We start from the raw sequence: 18,641 nt of genomic DNA, 5'->3' as shown, positions 1-18,641 counted from the left end.
TTTTATCTATTGCAATGATATTTTGAAATGCGGTGCTACTCATTGAGTTTCCTTGTGAGGAGATTGTGTGGCGAGGACCCAGCAAGACAAGCTACTATCCCAAAAAAGCTACTTACATGAACTTAATTTCCGGTTTCTTTCAAATTGAAGGTAAATTCCAAGATGAAGCTTTTATTCTATTCTCTGACCAAAGTGTTGGGAAAAGAAGGAATTTGTTACCATTTTCATTTCTAACATACTAAAACAGAAAACAAAAAACCCCAAAATCAAAAACACTTTTAAAAAGAACATGGCGTTAAGATTAGTTTGTTCAGTTTCCCTGTAGAAAACAATTTATGGAAGGATAATAAAAGATTATTCTGAACACTAAAACAAGAAAACTAAAAAATGAATTATCAATATTGAGAATCCAATAGAGTTAACCAGTTAGATGGAGTAGAAGAGATAATTAGTGAATTGGAAGATAGCTACAAAGAATGAAGCACTGAGAGAAAGATGGAAAATATAAGACTAGAGGGTAACAAATTCATGCTACAGTTGGAATATGTAACATACTTCTGGAGTTCTGTAAGATTAGAGGAGAGAAAATAGAGCAAGAGAAAATACAAAGTTGTACTGAAAATACAAAGTTGAACATGCAAGAAGCAATAAAATTAATGACAATGAAAAATAAGTGTGTAATTCTAAATGTTGCCTGTAGAAAACAATAGTGTCTTGTTGGATTAATTGTATAATTGATAAGATATATGCAAATAGCAATAAAGAGACTGGAGATAAAGTGACAGGAATAAATTTAGTCAAACTGTTTTGGGCTTTTCTATGTCTGTGAGTAGAATTTGAATATCATAATCAAGGACCCTATAAATCTACACCCAGATATATGTACACAAAGGAATTATAGCAAATGATATGTGAAAGAATGTTCATTGTAGCATTATTAATAATAGCTTAAAAATAAGCTGCCCAAATATATATCAAATAAAGATGGATAAATAATTACAGTAAAATCATAAAATGGAAAAATATACAGAAGTGAAAATAAATGAATCACATGTACATGCAACTATGTGATTAAATTTCAGATACATAATGTTGAGTCCAGGAAGCCATGAATAAGGACATACAGGATTGCACCTATACACAGTTCAAAGCAGACCAAACCAAGCTATTGAGTTTAGGGTTGCATGCTTTGTTTGTAAAGTACAAAGAAAATAAAAAAAGATCATTATAAATTATGGATGTTGCTTATCATAAGAGGTGTGAAGAAAGGTGTAGGGGATTGGAAAGTGGCATTGAGGTAAACCTAGCCTCTTAGCAATGTTCCATGTCTCGCCCTACATAATGGTTACATGAGTGTTTATGATACATTGCTATGTTTTCCATTTTTGTTTTGGCCCATTTCTAAGTGTGTAGTCTAGTTATAAAAATTATTAATTAGGAGAAATGTTCCATGAAAATTATTATTACCCTGCTCATTATATACTGAAGGGAAAAATCCACTATTTGTATACATTCATGTGTAACTCTAAGAGATTTTAAGAAGAAACTTTCTGATTTTAGTTGCAACTTTTGGAAATTTGACATGATGTTTCCTGCCAACCCCAGATTTTTCAACGGGTTTTTCTTTTAGGTTTAATTATTGACTTCATATGACAAAACTTTGACATTCTCCAACTATTTTTCCCTTGTATCCTGAATTCCTGACACAACAAGTGTGGACATATTTCCCACACTTTTGGTTTAGCAGAATACCTATATCACTTATGTTTTTCTGCAAGAGAAAATCCTCCAAAGCTACATTAGATATTTGTATCTCATATGTCTTTGGATTTCATTTTTCTAAGCTGGGTTTGATGGATGGCTGTGGTGATTGGAGATGGGCCACATACTGCATCTTGAAGATAGAGTTTGGCTGATTTAGGCTAGATCAGGCAGTGACATTCTGACTCCATTAGTTTCTCATTCTTCTTCTGGGAACAGTGTAATAGCCAGATGATGTCCTCATGGTAAATGGAAAAGAGCAAGAAACTCCAATGTGGAAGCCATCTTAAATCTCTGTGTAAAGTCTACTAATTTCCTGTTCACTGAAGCAAGTTACAGGAGTGCACACGCATATATATATGTGTGTATATGTGTGCATGTGTATGAATAACACTGACCATAAATTATGAAGCCGAGTACATTTCACATATATATATGTGTGTGTATATCATATAATATACATATATTATATGTATAATATACATATAATATATGTATATTATATGATAGTTTATTGTATGATATTTCATTTGAAGAATTATCTCTATTTATAATTAAGAACATATAGCTTTTATCAGCAAATTATTGCTGTTTTCCATTGTAATTTGTACCACATGTATGAACTTAACTTTCATTGTTTGAACATCTAATTTTTTGGATGGTAAAGACATTCAACTCTAAATCAATGAGGAGAATGTATCTTTGGGGTAGGTTTTATTTCATTATGAATTCTTATTTTATGTTGTTGTTAGATAATGATGCACACAATTAAATTTGAGTGACAAACATACATAGAGTAAATTTTGTATATGTATACCAAAAACAGTACTAAAGAATACTAGATTTAAACCAGTATGTGAATAGCTTAGAAAAAAAATTCGTTTGTATAATAGGAATGAAGAAACATAATCATGATCATTTCAGTGCTGTTATAATTTTTTATGTGTAGTTAGAAAAGAGATTTCTTCCACTTCTTAATTAAAGAAAGCCTTTTTTGAAGTTGACATCTGATGTCAAGTATTTCCATTTAATTTGCTTAGCCACCTCTGAGCCCCTGAATTTCCAATTATCTCCTTTGTCTCCCATTCCTAATATTCCTCAAAAAAATTCAAATATTCCTTCTCTTAAAAAAAAACTCAATGTAAAGAGGGTATAGAAACTATGGATCATAACTGAATGAAACATTCTGCAAATATTAAAAATTATCTGTCTACTCAATATATTGATGATAGGAAACGTATTAATGATATGTTTTATCGGGGGTGGGCAGTGAGCTGAGGATCCTCAAGCATCTCTTTCCATTTTTATTTTGTTTCTCTACGTAGTTTCTCCAGCATTTGGCTCAAGGCGCCAAGGGCACATGTGACAAGAAGGTGCCAGCTTTATAAACCTTGGGACTTCTTCTGTGTCAGTTCTGAGACATACAATTTACTAAAACACATCATGAAGGCCTGTTTTGAAGAGAAGGGGGGGAATAAGACTGCATCTGTTCACATGAGGTATGTCGAAGCACTTGGATATGTTTTCAAACCACCAATCCTGATGATTTAGAAATGTGCTCCCTTTTCCAATTTCATCCTGATAAAAATGTATGATCTCTGGACGTTGCCAATATTCCCCTCCATTCCATCATGAGCCGTTCTCTGTAATTCAGAATCTGTGGACTAAGCTGTAAAACTAATGACTGTCAATCTATTCTACATGAAATAGTGGGCCAAAGAAAAAGGAAAACATGGTAAGCAGTAAAAATATATACAAAACATTTTTTGCTTACACTAATGATCAAATAACACCCATAGGACCAAACCTCCCACAGATACTTTCTATAAATTCTGGATAAAATATTTTAAAAAAAACAGCCATCTGAAGGCAATGGAGAATGAACAAAATAGGCTGATACTGAAGAGCAGTTGACACTTGGAAGAAGGAAATAGCAAGGAGTGAGTTTCCTGATTTTATAGCTGGCCCTAGTGTGCACCAGGCAGAGGACTAAAACGTCAATAAAAAAGCTGTAGAGTTACTGGGTTGAAGTAACAGAGGACTGAGTTTAGGGTAACATGAGCAGCAGGAGGTCAGGAGAAAAATCTGAGAAAGGAGAAGTCCAGAAAAGGGGAGCCCCAGCTTCTGACTGTAAACTATCCAAAGCTTTGTCTGGTCCCTACACCACACATGTATAGGCAGACTTCATGAAGCCCAGCTAAAATAATAAAATTGATTTCAGTTATCATCAAGCACAGTGAGGACAGAAATAGCAACAAAACACATTACTTTAGGCAAAGATACTCTTTTCTTGAAAACCCAAACTACATTCCATTACCTTTCATAACAGTCATATTCCTTGTCCATTCTTGTTTCTACCATGGTTCTAACTCCTACTTTTGTTCATTACATTAATCAAAGTAATTCTCTTTCAAAGAGGAAACTGGAAGTTATGTAACTGAGGACTATTAAAAATAAGTATTTTGGCAGATGTGCAAAATTCTCAAGCACATATATTACAACTTTCTATAGTCATATACATCCTTTTTACACTTGCTTGAATTGGCATACAAAACTCCCATGTTTGTTAATGTAATCCAAACAAATAGCCAGTCCATAAAATATAAAAGTTACATTTAGTTATTTATTTATATAACCCGTGATTGGTGACCACATTTCAGTATTCCATCTTAACTAGAAATTATCCAAAGATTTTCATGAAGTCACTGAATCTAATATTAGTCTAAGGTCTTGAATTGAACTAGGAATCTTGGAAATTAAATTTAAGACAATAGGCTACAGAAAATAATTACTGTCAATATGTGGAATTTTTCATAATTTGTATTCAGTTTGAAAACACAATTTTACATTTTTTGGTATTTTAACATCATGTGGGCATATTAGTTTACCTTATCAGTAAACAGGTATGGGAAGTTTAGGAATTTCTTTTTTTTAAATGTATTTTTAAGTTTTGTGGATATATAGTAGGTCTATATTGAGTACACGGGATGTGTTGATACAGGCATGCAAAGAGTAATAATCACATAAAAATGGGGTAGCCATCCCCTCAAACATTTACTCTTTTTTGTTACAAACAATCCAGTTATACTCTTTTAGTTACGTTAAAATGTACAGCTAAATTATCATTGACTATAGTCACTCTGCTGTGGTATCAAATAGTAGGTCTCATTCACTCTATTTTTTTTTTTGGTAGCCATTAACCAGCCACACCTTCCCTTTAGCCCCCACTACCTTTCCTAGCCTTTGTTAACCATCTATGTACTCTCTATGTCCACGAGTTCAATTGTTTTGATTTTTAGATCCCACAGATGAGTGAGAAAGTGCAATGCTTGCCTTTCTGCACAAACATTTCAGTTATTTTTTACTTATTCAACTTAACATAATAATCTCCAATTCCATCCGTATTGCTGCAAATGACAGGATCTCATTTTTTAAATGGCTGAATAGTACTCCACTGTGTATATGTACCACATTCTCTCTCCCTCTTTTTTTTTTTTTTTTTTTTTTTGAGATGGAGTCTCGCTCTGTCTCCAGGCTGGAGTGCAGTGGCGCAATCTCGGCTCACTGCAACTTCAGCCTCCCAGGTTCAAGTGGTTCTCCTGCCTCAGCCTCCTGAGTCACTGGGACTACAGGCGCCAGCCACCACGCCCAGCTAATTTTTTTGTATTTTTAGTAGCGATGGGGTTTCACCATGTTGGCCAGGATGGTCTCAATCTCTTGACCTCATGATCCACCCACCTCGGCCTCCCAAAGTGCTGGGATTACCGGTGTCAGCCACCACGCCAGGCCATACCACCTTCTCTTTATCTATTCATCTGTTGCTGGACACTTTGATTGCTTCCAAATCTTGGCTATTGTGAACAGTGCTACAACAAACATGGGAGTGTGGATACCTGTTTGATACACTTACTTCCTTTCTTTTGGGTATATACCCACCAGTGAGATTGCTGGATCATATGGTAACTCTAATTTTAGTCTTTTGAGAAACCTTTAAACTGTTTTCCGTAGTGGTTTTACTAATTTATATTCCCACCTGCGGTGTACAATGGTTCCCGTTTCTCCACATCCTCACCAGCATTTGTTACTACCTGTCTTTTGTATATAAGCTGTTTTAACTGGGATGAGATGATATCTTATTTTAGTTTTGATTTGCATTTCTCTGATGATCAGTGATGTTGAGCACCTTTTCACATGTCTGTTTGACATTCGTATATCTTGTTTTGAGAAATGACTATCCAAATATTTCACCCATTTTTTTGATCAGATTGTTAGATTTTTTTTCCTATACAGTTGTTTAAGCTCCTTTTATATTCTGGTTATTAATCCCTTGCCAGATGAGTAGTTTGCAAATATTTTCTCCTATTCTGTGGATTGTCTCTTCACTTTGTTGATCATACCTTTGCTGTGCAGAAGTATTTTTTAACTTGATGTGATCCCAATTGTGCATTTTTTACTTGGTTGCCTGTACTTGTAGGGTATTACTACTTAAGAAATTTTTGCTCAAACCAATGTCCTGGGGAGTTTCTCTGATGTTTTCTTATGGGAGCTTCATGGTTTGAGATCTTAATCATACATCTTTAATCCATTTTGATTTGATATTTGTATAGATATATGGGCCTAGTTTCATTCTTCTGCATATGGATATTCAGTTGTCCCAGCACCATTTATTGAAGAGACTGTCTTTTTCCAGTGTATGTTCTTGGCATCTTTTTCAAAAATGAGTTCACTGTAGGTGTGTGGGTTTGTTTCCGAGTTGTCTGTTCTGTTCCATCGTTCTATGTGTCAGTTTTAATGCCAGTACATGCTGTTTTGGTTTCTGTAGCCTCAGTAGTAAGTATCATATGAAGTCAAGTAACATGATTCCTTCAGTTTTGTTCTTTTTTCTTAGGATAGTTTTGGCTATTCTGGGTCAGTTGTGGCTCTATATAAATTTTAGGATTGTTTTCTCTATTTCTGTGAAGAATGTTTTTGGTATTTTGTTAGGAATTGCATTGAATCTGTAGATTCTTTGGGTAGTATGGCCATTTTAACAATGTTGATACTTCTAATCCATGAACATGGACTATCTTTTCTTTTTTTGGGTGTCCTTTTCCATTTCTTTCATTAGAGTTTTATAGTTTTCATTATAGAGCTATTTCATCTCTTTGGTTGAGTTAATTTTCAGGTATTTAATTTTTTGTGTTTACCTTTGTAAGTGGGATTACTTTTTTGATTTTGTTTTCAAATTGTTCACTATTGGCATGTAGAAATACTACTAATTTTTTATGTTAATTATGTATTCTGCAAATTTACTGAGTTTGTTTATCAATTCTAATAGTTTTTTGGTACAGTCTTCAGGTTTTACAAATATAAGATCATATTGTTTACAAACAAGCATAATTTGACTTGTTCCTTTCCTATGTGGATGCTCTTTATTTTTCTTGAGTGATTGCTCTAGCCAGAGCTTCTACTATTATGTTGAATAATAGTAGTGAATGTGAGCATTCTTGTCATGTTCCAGATCTTAGAGGAAAGCCTTTTAGTTTTTCCCAATTTAGTATGATACTAGTTGTGGGTCTTTTTATGTGATTTTTATTATGTTGAGATTTTCCTTCTATATCCAGTTTTCTGAGGGTTTTTATCATGAAGGAATGTTGAATCTTATCAAATGCTTTTTCAGCATTAATTAAAACATTTATATGGTTCTTGACCTTCATTCTGTATATATGATGTATCACATTGATTGATTTGTGTATGTTGAACTATCCTTGCATCCTAAGGATAAATCCCACTTGTTCATGAGGAAATATCTTTTTAATGTATTATTTAATTTGGTTCACTAGTATAGTATTGAGACTTTGGAATCAATATTCATCAGAGATATTTGCTTGTTGTTTTCCTTTTTAGATGTGTCTTTGTCTGGTTTTGGTATCAGGTAACAAGAATTTCAAGAATGAGCCTGGAAGTATTCCCTCTTCCTCTGTTTTTCAGAATAGTTTGTGTAGGATTGGTATCAGTTATTCTCTAAATGTTTGGTAGAATTCAGCTCTAAAGCCATCTGCTCCCAGGCTTTGTTTTTTGTTTTTTGTTTGTTTTGTTTTGTTTTGTTTTTTCTAAAGTGGGAGACTTTTTATTGCAGAATTAATCTCATCACCTGTTTTTGGTCTTATCAGGTTTTGGATTTCTTCATGGTTCAATCTTTGTAGGTTGTATGTGCCTGGGAATTTTTCCATTTTTTTAGAGATTTCAATTTATTGGCATATAGTTGCTCATAGTAGTCACTAATAATTCTTTGAATTTCAGTGGTATCAGTTGTAATATCTCTGCTTTCATGTCTGATTTTATTAATTTTGATCTTTTTTTCTTAGTCGGCCTGAACGTTTGTCAATGTTGTTTAACTTTTCAAGAAAACAAGTTTTTGTTTCATTGATCTTTTGTATTGTTTTCTTCATTTCAATTTCATTTATTTCTGCTGTAATTTTTATTATTTGTGTTCTACTAATTTTGGGCTTGGGTTACTCTTGTTTTTTCAGTTATTTAAGATACACATTTAGGTTGTTTATTTCAAGTTTTTCTTCTTTTCTGATGTAGGCCCTTATAGCTATAAATTTCCTTCTTAGTATTGCTTTCGCTGTATTTCATAGATTTTGGTATGTTTTGTTTCCACTATCATTTGTTTCTAGCATTTTTTCAATTTCCTTTTAAATTTCTTTGATGACCTACTGGTCATTCAGGAGCATATTGTTTCATTTCCATGTGTCTGTATAGTTTCCAAAATTCCTCTTCTTATTGAGTTCTAGTTTTATTCCATTGTGGTCAGAGTTGATGCTTGGTAATATTTCAATTTTTTGGATTGTTCAAGACTTGTTTTGTGATCTAACATATGGTCTATCCTTGAGAAAAATCCATGTGCTGAGGAAAAGAATGTTTATTCTGCAACTTTTGGATGAAATGTTATGCAAATATCTATAATCAATTTGTTTTATATTGCAGATTAAGTCTGATGTTTCTTTGTTGATTTTCTGTCTGGAGGATCTGTCTGATGCTGAAAGTGGAGTGTTGAAGTCTCCATCTATTATTGTATTGAGGCTTTCTCTTTGCTTTGGTCTAATAATATTTGCTTTATATATCTGGGTGCTCCAGTGTTGAGTGCATATATATTTACAATTGCAATACCATTTTGATGAATTGACCCCTTTATCATTATATGGTGACCTTTATCTCCTCATAGTTTTTGTCTTGAACTCTATATTTTGTCTAATATTTGTATAGGTACTCCACTTTTTTTGGCTTCCATTGCCATGAATTATCTTTTTCCATCCCGTTGTTTTCTTTCTGTGCATGTCTTTATAGACAAAGTGTGTTTCTTAGAGGCAACAGATTGGTGTTTTGTTTGTTTGTTTGTTTTTCCATTTAGCCAGACTATGTCTTTTGATTGGAGAGTTTAGCCCATTTACATTCAATGTTAGTATTGGTAGTAAGGACTTACTTTCGTCATTTTGTTATTTGTTTTCTGGTTATGTTGTGGTCTGCTCTTCTTTCTTTCCTACCTTCCTATTTTTCTTTAGTGAAGGTTATTTTCTCTGGTGATATAATATAGTTTTTTGCTTTTTATGTTTGTGTATCCATTCTATGCTTTTTGGTTTGAGATTACCATGAGGCTTGCAAATACTACCCTCTAACCCATTATTTCAAGCTGATAACAACTTAGCACTGTTTGCATAAGCAAACAAACAAGCACAAAAACAAAACAAATGAAGACTCTGCACCTTAACTCCATCTTCTTCATTTTTAACTTTCTGTTTTCACTATTTATTTCTTATTGTACTGTGTATGTATTCAAAGGTTGTTGTGGCTATTATTTTTTTAATTATACTTTAACTTCTGGGATACATGTGCAGAACGTGCAGGTTTGTTACATTGGTGTACATGTGCCATGGTGGTTTGCTGCACCCATCAACCCGTCATCTACATTAGATATTTCTCCTAATGCTATCCCTAGCCCCCCTCACCCTAAAAGGCCCAGTTGTGTGACGTTCCCTGTGTCCTCCCTGTGTCCATGTGTTCTCATTGTTTAGCTCCCAATTATGAGTGATAATGTGGTGTTTGGTTTTCTGTTCCTGTGTTAGTTTGCTGAGAATGATGGTTTCCAGCTTCATCCAGGTCCCTGCAAAGGACATGAACTCATCCTTTTTTATGGCTGCATAGTATTCCATGGTACATATGTGCCACATTTTCTTTATACAGTCTATATTTGATGGGCATTTGGGTTGGTCCCAGGTCTTTGCTCTTGTGAACAATGCTGCAGTAAACATACATGTGCATGTGTCTTTATAGTAGAATAATTTATAATCCTTTGGGTATGTACCCAGTAATGGGATTGCTGGGTCAAATGGTATTTCTGGTTCTAGATCCTTGAGGAATCACCACACTGTTTTCCCCAATGGTTGAACTAATTTGCACTCCCACCAAGAGTGTAAAAGCATTCCTATTTCTCCACCTACTCTCCAGCATCTGTTGTTTCCTGACTTTTTAATGATCACCATTCTGTCATGAGATGGTATCTCATTGTGGTTTTGATTTGCATTTCTCTAATGAGCAGTGATGATGAGCTTCTTTCTTTCCCATATTTTCTTGGGAACATAAATGTCTTCTTTTGAGAAGTGTCTGCTCATATCCTCCACCCACTTTTTGATGGGGTTGTTTGTTTAATAAATTGCAAAAATTTTCTCCCATTCTGTAGGTTGCCTGTCACTCCGATGATAGTTTCTTTTGCTGTGCAGAAGCTCTTTAGTTTAATTAGATTCCATTTGTACATTTTGTCTTTTGTTGCAATTGCTTTTGGTGTTTCAGTCATGAAGTCTTTGCTCATGCCTATGAGCAAATGGTATTGCCATTTGCTGAATGGTATTGCCTAGGTTTTCTTCTAGGGTTTTTATGGTTTTGGGTATTACATTTAAGTTTTTAATCCACCCTGAGTTAATTTTTGTATAATGTGTAAGGAAGGGGTCCAGTTTCAGTTTTCTGCCTATGGCTAGCCAGTTTGCCCAACACCATTTATCAAATAGGGAATCCATTCCCTCACTGCTTGTTTTTTGTCAGGTTTGTCAAAATCAGATGGTTGTAGATGTGTGGCATTATTTCTGAGGCCTCTGTTCTGTTCTATTGGTCTATATATCTGTTTTGGTACCAGTACCATGCTGTTTTGGTTACTGTAGACTTGTAGTATACTTTGAAGCCAGGTAGTGTGATGCCTCCTGCTTTGTTCTTTTTGCTTAGGATTGTCTTGGCTACACGGGCTCTTTTTTGGTTCCATGTGAATTTCTAAGTAGTGTTTTCCAATTCTTTGAAGAAAGTCAATGGTATGAAATGTTTTTCCATGTGTTTGTGTCCTCTCTTATTTCCTTGAGAAGTGGTTTGTTGTTCTCCTTGAAGAGATCTTTCACATCTCTTCTTAGCTGTATTCCTAGGTATTTTATTCTCTTTGTAGCAATTGTGAAATGGAGTTCACTCATGATTTGGCTCTCTGTTTGTCTGTTATTGGTGTATAGGAATGCTTGTGAATTTTGCATGTTGATTTTTTATCCTGAGACTGCTGAAATTGCTTATCAGCTTAAGGAGATTTGGGGCTGAGATGATGGGTTTTTCTAAATATACAATCCTGTCATCTGCAAACAGAGACAGTTTGACTTCCTTTCTTTCTATTTGAATACCCTTTATTTCTTTCTCTTCCTGATTGTCCTGGCCAGAATTTCCAATACTATGTTGAACAGGAGTGGTGAGAGATGGCATCCTTGTTTTGTGCCGATTTTCAAAGGGAATGCTTCCCGTTTTTGCCCATTCAGTATATTGGCTGTGGGTTTGTCATAAATAACACTTAATATTTTGAGATACATTCCATCAGTACCTAGTTTCTTGAGTGTTTTTAGCATGAAGGCATGTTGAATTTTATCAAAGGCCTTTTCTGCATCTGTTGAGATAATCATGTGGTTTTTGTCACTGGTTCTGTTTATGTGATGGATTATGTTTATTGATTTGCATATGTTGAACCAGCCTTGCATCCCAGGGTTGAAGACGACTTGATCTTGGTGGATAAGCCTTTTTATATGCTGCTGGATTTGGCTTGCCAGTATTTTATTGAGGATTTTCGCATCGATGTTCATCAAGGATATTGGCCTAAAATTTTCTCTTTTTGCTGTGTCTCTATCAGGTTTTGGAATCAGGATGATGCTGGCCTCATAAAATGAGTTAAGGAGTAGTCACTCTTTTTCCAGTGTTTTGAATAGTTTCAGAAGGAATGGTACCATCTCCTCTTTGTACCTCTGGTAGAATTTGGTTGTGAATATGTCTGTTCCTGGACTTTTTTTGGTTGGTAGGCTATTAATTACTGTCTCAGTTTCAGAACTTGTTATTGGTCTATTCAGGGATTTGACTTCTTCCTGGTTTAGACTTGGGATGTTGTATGTGTCCAGTATTTTATCCATTTCTTCTAAATTTTCTAGCGTATTTGCATAGAGGTGTTTATAGTATTCTCTGATGATAGTTTGTATTTCTCTGAAGTCAGTGGTAATATCTCCTTTATTATTTTTTATTGTGTCTATTGGATTATTCTCTCTTTTCTTCTTTACTAGTCTGGCTAGCTGTCTTTCTATTTTGTTGAACTTTTCAAAAAACCAGCTCCTGGATTCATTGATTTTCTGAAGGGTTTTAGGTGTTTCTATCTCCTTCAGTTGTGCTCTGACCTTAATTATCTCTTGTCTTCTGCTAGCTTTTAAATTTGTTTGCTCTTGCTTCTCCGGTTCTTTTAATTTTGATGCTAGGGTGTCAACTTTAGATCTTTCCCACTTTCTCCTGTGGGCATTTAGTGCTATAAATTTCCCTCTAAACACTGCTTTAGCTGTGTCCCAGAGATTCTGGTACATTTTGTCTTTGTTCTCATTGGTTTCAAAGAACTTATTTATTTCTGTCTTAATATTGTTATTTACTCAGTAGTCATTCAAGAGCAAGTTGTTCAGTTTCCATGTAGTTGTGCAGTTCTGAGTGAGTTTCTAAATCCTGAGTTCTAATTTGATTGCACTGTGGTATGAGAGACTGTTTGTTATGATTTATTTTGTTTTGCATTTGCTGAGGAGTGTTTTACTTCCACTTATGTGGTCAGTTTTAGAATTAGTGTGATGTGGTGCTGAGAAGAATGTGTATTCTGTTGATTTGGGGTGGAGAGTTCTGTAGATGTCTATTAGGTCAGCTTGGTCCAGAGCTGAGTTCAAGTCCTAATATCCTTGTTAATTTTCTGTCTCATTGATCTGTCTAATATTGACTGTGGGGTGTTAAAGTCTCTCACTATTATTGTGTGGGAGTCTAAGTCTCTTTGTAGGTCTCTAAGAACTTGCTTTATGAATCTGGGTGCCCCTGTATTGGGTGCACATATATTTAGGATAGTTAGCTCTTCTTGTTGCATTGATTCCTTTACCATTATGTAATTCTCCTCTTTGTCTTTTTTTGACCTTTGTTGGTTTAAAGTCTGTTTTATCAGAGTCTAGGATTGCCACCCCTGCTTTCTTTTGCTTTCCATTTGTGTGGTAAATATTCCTCCATCCCTTTATGTTGAGACTATTTGTGTCTTTGCACATGAGATGGGTTTCCTGAATACAGCACAACAATGGGTGTTGACTCTATTCAATTTGCTGGTCTGTCCTTTTAATTGGGGTATTTTTCCCATTTACATTTAAGGTTAATATTGTTATGTGTGATTTTTTTCCTGTAATTATGATGCTAGCTGGTTATTTTGCTTCATTAGTTGATGTAGTTGCTTCATTAGTTGATGTAGTTTCTTCATAGTGCCAATGGTCTTTACAATTTGGTGTTTTTCTGAAGTGGCTGGTACTGGTTTTTCCTTTCCACATTTAGTGCTTGCTTCAGAAGCTCTTGTGAGGCAGGCCTGGTGGTAACAAAATCTCTTAGCAGTTGCTTGTCTGTAAGGATTTTATTTCTCCTTCAACTATGAAGCTGTTTGGCTTGCTATGAAATTCTGGGTTGAAAATCCTTTTCTCGAAGAATGTCCCCACTCTCTTCTGGCTTGTAGGGTTTCTGCCAGGAGATCTGCTGTTAGTCTGATGGGCTTCTCTTTTTGGTGACTCAGCCTTTCTCTCTGGCTCTTCTTAACATTTTTTCCTTCATTTCAACCTTGGTGAATCTGACTATTATGTGTTTTTGGGTGCTCTTCTCAAGGAGTATCTTTGTGGTGTTCTCTGTATTCCCTGAATTTGAATGTTGGCCAGTCTTGCTAAGTTGGGTAAGTTCTCCTGGATAATATCCTGAAGAGTGTTTTCCAACTTTGTTCCATTATCCCCATCTCTTTCAGGTACACCAGTGAAACATAGGTTTGGTCTTTTCACATAGTCCAATATTTCTTGAGGCTTTGTTTGTTCCTTTTCATTCTTTTTTCTCTAATCTCATCTTCATGCATTATTTCATTAAATTGATCTTCAATGTCTGATATCCTTTCTTCTGCTTGATTGGTTCACCTATTGATATTTGTGTATGCTTCACAAAGTTCTCATGCTGTGCTTTTCAGCTCCATCAGGTCATTTATGTTCTTTTCTAAACTGGTTATTCCAGGTAGCAATTGCTCTAACCTTTTTTCAAGGTTCTTGGCTCCCTTGCATTGGGTTAGACCATGCTTCTTTATCTCAGTTGAGTTTATTACCCACCTTCTGAAGCCTACTTGTGTCAATTCATCAAACTCATTCTCTGTCCAGTTTTGTTCCCTTGCTGGTGAGGAGTTGTGATCCTTTGGAAGAGAAGAGGCTTCTGGTTTTTGGAATTTTCAGCCTTTTTTGCCCTGGTTTTTCCTCATCATCATGGATCTTTCTACCTTTGGTCTTTGATGTTGGTGACCTTCAGATGGGGTTTCTGTGTGTACATCCTTTTGTTGATGTTGATGCTATTCCTTTTTGTTTGTTGATTTTCCTTCTAACAGTCAGGGTCCTCTGCTGCAAGTCTGCTGTAGTTTGCTGGAGGTCCACTCCAGACCTTGTTTGCCTGGGTATCACCAGTGGAGGCTGCAAAACAGCAAATATTGCTGCCTGTTCCTTCCTCTGGAAGCTTCATCCCAGAGGGTTACCCGCCAGATGTCAGGCAGAGCTCTCCTGTATGAGGTTTCTGTCCACCATTGCTGGGAGATGTCTCCCAGTCAGGAGGCACAGAGGTCAGGGACCCACTTAAGGAGGCACTCTGTCCTTTAGCAGAGCTCAAGTGCTGTGCTGGGAGATCTGCTGCTCTTTTCAGAGTGTCAGGCAGGAAAGTTTATGTCTGCTGATGCTGCTCCTACAGCTGCCCCTTCTCCCAGGTGCTCTGTCCCAGGGAGATGAGAGTTTTATCTATAAGCCCCTGACTGGAGCTGCTGCCTTTCTTTCAGAGGTGCCCTGACCAGAGAGGAAGAGTCTAGAGAGGCAGTTTGGCTACAGTGGTTGTGCAGAGCTGCTGTGGGCTCCACCCAGTTTGAACTTCCTGGTGGCTTTGTTTACACTGTAAGGGGAAAATTGCCTACTCAAGCCCCAGTAATGGCGGACGTCCTTCCCTTGACTAAGCTCAAGCATCCCAGGTTGACTTCAGACTGCTAAACTAGCAGTGAGAATGTCAAACCAGTGGATCTTAGCTTGCTGGGCTCCAAGGAGGTGGGATCCACTGAGCTAGACAACTTGGCTTCCTGGCTTCAGCCCCCTTTCCAGGGGACTGAATGGTTCTGTCTTGCTGGCATTCCAGGCACCACTGGGGTATAACAAAAAACTTCTGCAGCTAGCTTGGTGTCTGCCCAAATGATCGCCCAGTTTTATGCTTGAGACCCATGGCCCTGGTGGCATAAACACTGGAGGAAATCTGGTTTGTGGGTTACGAAGACCATGGGAAAAGTGTAGTATCTGGGCCAGAATACATCGTCCCTCACTGCATGGTCCCTTACAGCTTCCCTTGGCTAGGAGAGGGAGTTCCCCGACCCCTTGCACTTCCCGGGTGAGGCAACACCGCACCCTCCTTCGGCTCGTCCTCCGTGGGCTTCACCCGTTGTCTAACCAGTCCCAATGAGATGAGCCATGTAACTCAGTTGGAAATGCAGAAATCACCCACCTTTTGTGTTGATCTTGCTGGGATTTGCAGACTGGAGCTGTTCCTATTAGGACATTTTGCCAGCCACTCCACTATTTTTTTTCATTATTACTTCATCATTTAGTTTTTCTATTTAAGTGATGTTTATGCACCACATTTACAGTGTTATATTAGTCTGTGTTTTCTGTCTCCTTACTATTACCAGTACGTTTTATAGCTTCAAGTGATTACTTATTGCCCATTAATGTCCCTTTCTTTCTGACTGAAGTAATCCCTTTGAAATTTTTCTAGGACAGATCTGGTGCTGATGAAATCACTCAGCTTTTGTTGGTCTGGAAAAGTCTTTATTTCTCTTTCACGTTTGAAGGATATTTTCTCCAGTTACACTATTCTAGGCTGAAAGTTTTCTTCCTTCAGCACTTTTAATATGTCATACCACTCTCTGCACTTTTAATATGTCATACCACTCTCTCCTGGCCTTTTTCCACTGAAAAGTCTGCTGCCACATGTAGTGGAGCTCCATTGTACATTATTTGTTCCTTTTCTTTTGCTGCTTTCAGAATCCTTTCTTTATCCTTGAGCTTAGGGAAATTGATTATTAAATTCTTTGAGGTAGTCTTCTTCAATTTTACCCAGCATTGTTTGTTGAGAAAAACCATTAATTCCTATCAAATTGCAGTAGTCCCTTTTTTGAAATCAACTGACCATGAGTGTTGGTGTTAATTTCTGGACTCTCAGTTGTGTTTCATTGTTCTTTTTGTCTACCCTAATGCGAGTACCATAGAATCCTGATTCGTGCAGCTTTGAAGGAAGCTTTGAAATCAGAAAGTGTAATCCTCCAAATTTGTTATTTTTTAACAATTTCTTTTTGTGATCTTGTCACTTGGCATTTCCAGACACATTTTAGGAGTAGTTTTCCTCTTTCTGTGATAAAACATCTGCTGGGATTTGATAGGGATTGCACTGAATATATAACTGCAATCTATAAAGACTCTCCCTGTGCTGGATTTCAGTTCAGCTGGTCATTCTTGCTTGTACAACTCTGTGACAAATTGAAAATATAATTTTGGCCTTTTATTTCTCTTATCTTAATTGTAGCAGAAGGTATCATGCTTTTCTGAACCTTGTGCATTCTGCCCAAAAATGGAAGTTCTCAGCCATGTGTGGTTGTTCACACCTGTATCCAAGCACTTTGGGAGGCCAAGATGAGGGGACCACTTGAGAACAGGAGTTGAAGACCAGACTGGGCAACATAGGGAGACTCTGTCTCAACAAAAAAATTAATAAATTAGCTGGGTGTTGTGATGCATGCCTGTAGACACAGCTACTCCAGAAGCTGAGGTGGGAGGACACAAATGTTTGAGGCTGGAGTGAGCTGTGATCAAGCCATTGCACTCCAGCCTGGGTGACGAGTAAGACCCTGTCTTTCTCGCTCCCCTACCCCAAAAAAGAAGGTCTCACTGGTTATCTTTTATGTATCAAGTAACACACGATCATACAAAAAATTAATAATTCTTGGTTCCTGCCTGTACTAGACAGATAAAATTGAAAGCAGTTATACAAATAGTATACTAACTCCTCATAAAGACTACCTGAAGAGAATATTATCATTTGCATTTTACAGATGATTATACCAAGGCAGAGAGTAGTTGTCAAATGAAGTCTCAGACCATATTTGAAGCAGAAAATCTGCTTTCCTGTCTTGGCAGTCTGACTCCACGATCTTCTGTTAGAAACAATTATACTGTAAAAATGGAAAAGAAATAAAATCCAAGATTGGAGACTGATTTTAACATCAATTCCTCTTAAACCATTAAGTAATCAAAAATAAATTAAGTAATCAAAAATAAATTAGAGAAAAATAAAACCAAATATTCATATATGAAAATCTAGACTCTTCAATGGAAAACGTGTTTTTTAAGTAGCCCACAATAGTTACACAATTGCTGAGTATTTTAACTAAAAAATTAATATTTAACAATTAAGTAAACTCAAGAGAAAAACTTAGTCAAATGTCTCAGCATGAGAGATAAGTTTGAAAAATATTGAAAATGGGTTGAAAAGCCCAAATGGGAAAATAGGGCTATTTTTACCTGGATGATGTCCCTGAAATTAATTTTCCATTTTGGAAATTATAGGACAACAATTTCTTCTATCCATGAGTGAGTGAGTATGTGTGTATGGGTTTGAGTGTGTTTGTATTAATGAGCTTCTTAAGAATAAGTTATTCAAAAGTATTAGTAGCAACCGGGTTTTAAGAATTATTGGCCTTTCTGACATTCCCAAGAAAAACTTGAATCCTTTTGGTAGGAAAAGTTTGGATTCACTCTACATATTACTCACGTTGAAAAATTAAATTTACTTTGGTGATGATCCTAGTTATGTCCAAGCTCCCTTTACCAGGTTATACAACCAGTGTGTCATCTCTGTATTGGGTTGTAAAATTTCTCTAACAACTGAAGTTGCTGAACACAAATTGTGGAGAGGTTAAACAAAGAAATAAGTGCAGAACAATTAAAAAACTCTTCATTGGCATGCTAGTAGATGAGAAATCACTTTTCACTTCAACACCAATATGGAAAATTTTATCTTACAGCAAGGACATTGTGTTCGAATAGGAGTTAATTTGAGCTGTTTTGGAAATCATCATGTTTTCCATAAAGACAGCATTGATTTCATCCACTGGCATATTGAGATGCTTTCCTGTTTGACATTGGTCACAGAATTTAAAAAGGAACAAGAACATTCCTGCAAATTCAGGAATCAGGTACACATAGATGTTAAGGTCAAGACCTTAA

The 18,641-nt window shown here is 36.2% G+C and overlaps 1 protein-coding gene across 5 annotated transcripts in view; it reads left to right on the top strand.

The window, feature by feature from the left end:
- Positions 1-3,100: 3,100 nt before the first annotated feature.
- The window catches only part of PRH1 (proline rich protein HaeIII subfamily 1), a 264,900-nt gene continuing 249,359 nt past the window's right edge, over positions 3,101-18,641 (top strand). For 4 of the 5 annotated variants that reach the window (XM_031000687.3, XM_055358683.2, XM_055358682.2 and 1 more), the window contains exon 1: positions 3,102-3,260. The gene's annotated coding sequence lies outside the window, so the exon portion shown is untranslated. Of the gene's footprint in view, positions 3,261-18,641 lie in introns of all 5 variants that reach the window. The other variant, XM_063694582.1, reaches the window with a different exon arrangement.

Source organism: Gorilla gorilla, chromosome 10 (genome assembly GCF_029281585.2).
Source record: "Gorilla gorilla gorilla isolate KB3781 chromosome 10, NHGRI_mGorGor1-v2.1_pri, whole genome shotgun sequence".
Classification (NCBI taxonomy): domain Eukaryota; kingdom Metazoa; phylum Chordata; class Mammalia; order Primates; family Hominidae; genus Gorilla; species Gorilla gorilla.
The sequence above is the reverse complement of the archived record's forward strand: the minus strand, read 5'-3'. Positions and strand labels throughout refer to the sequence as shown.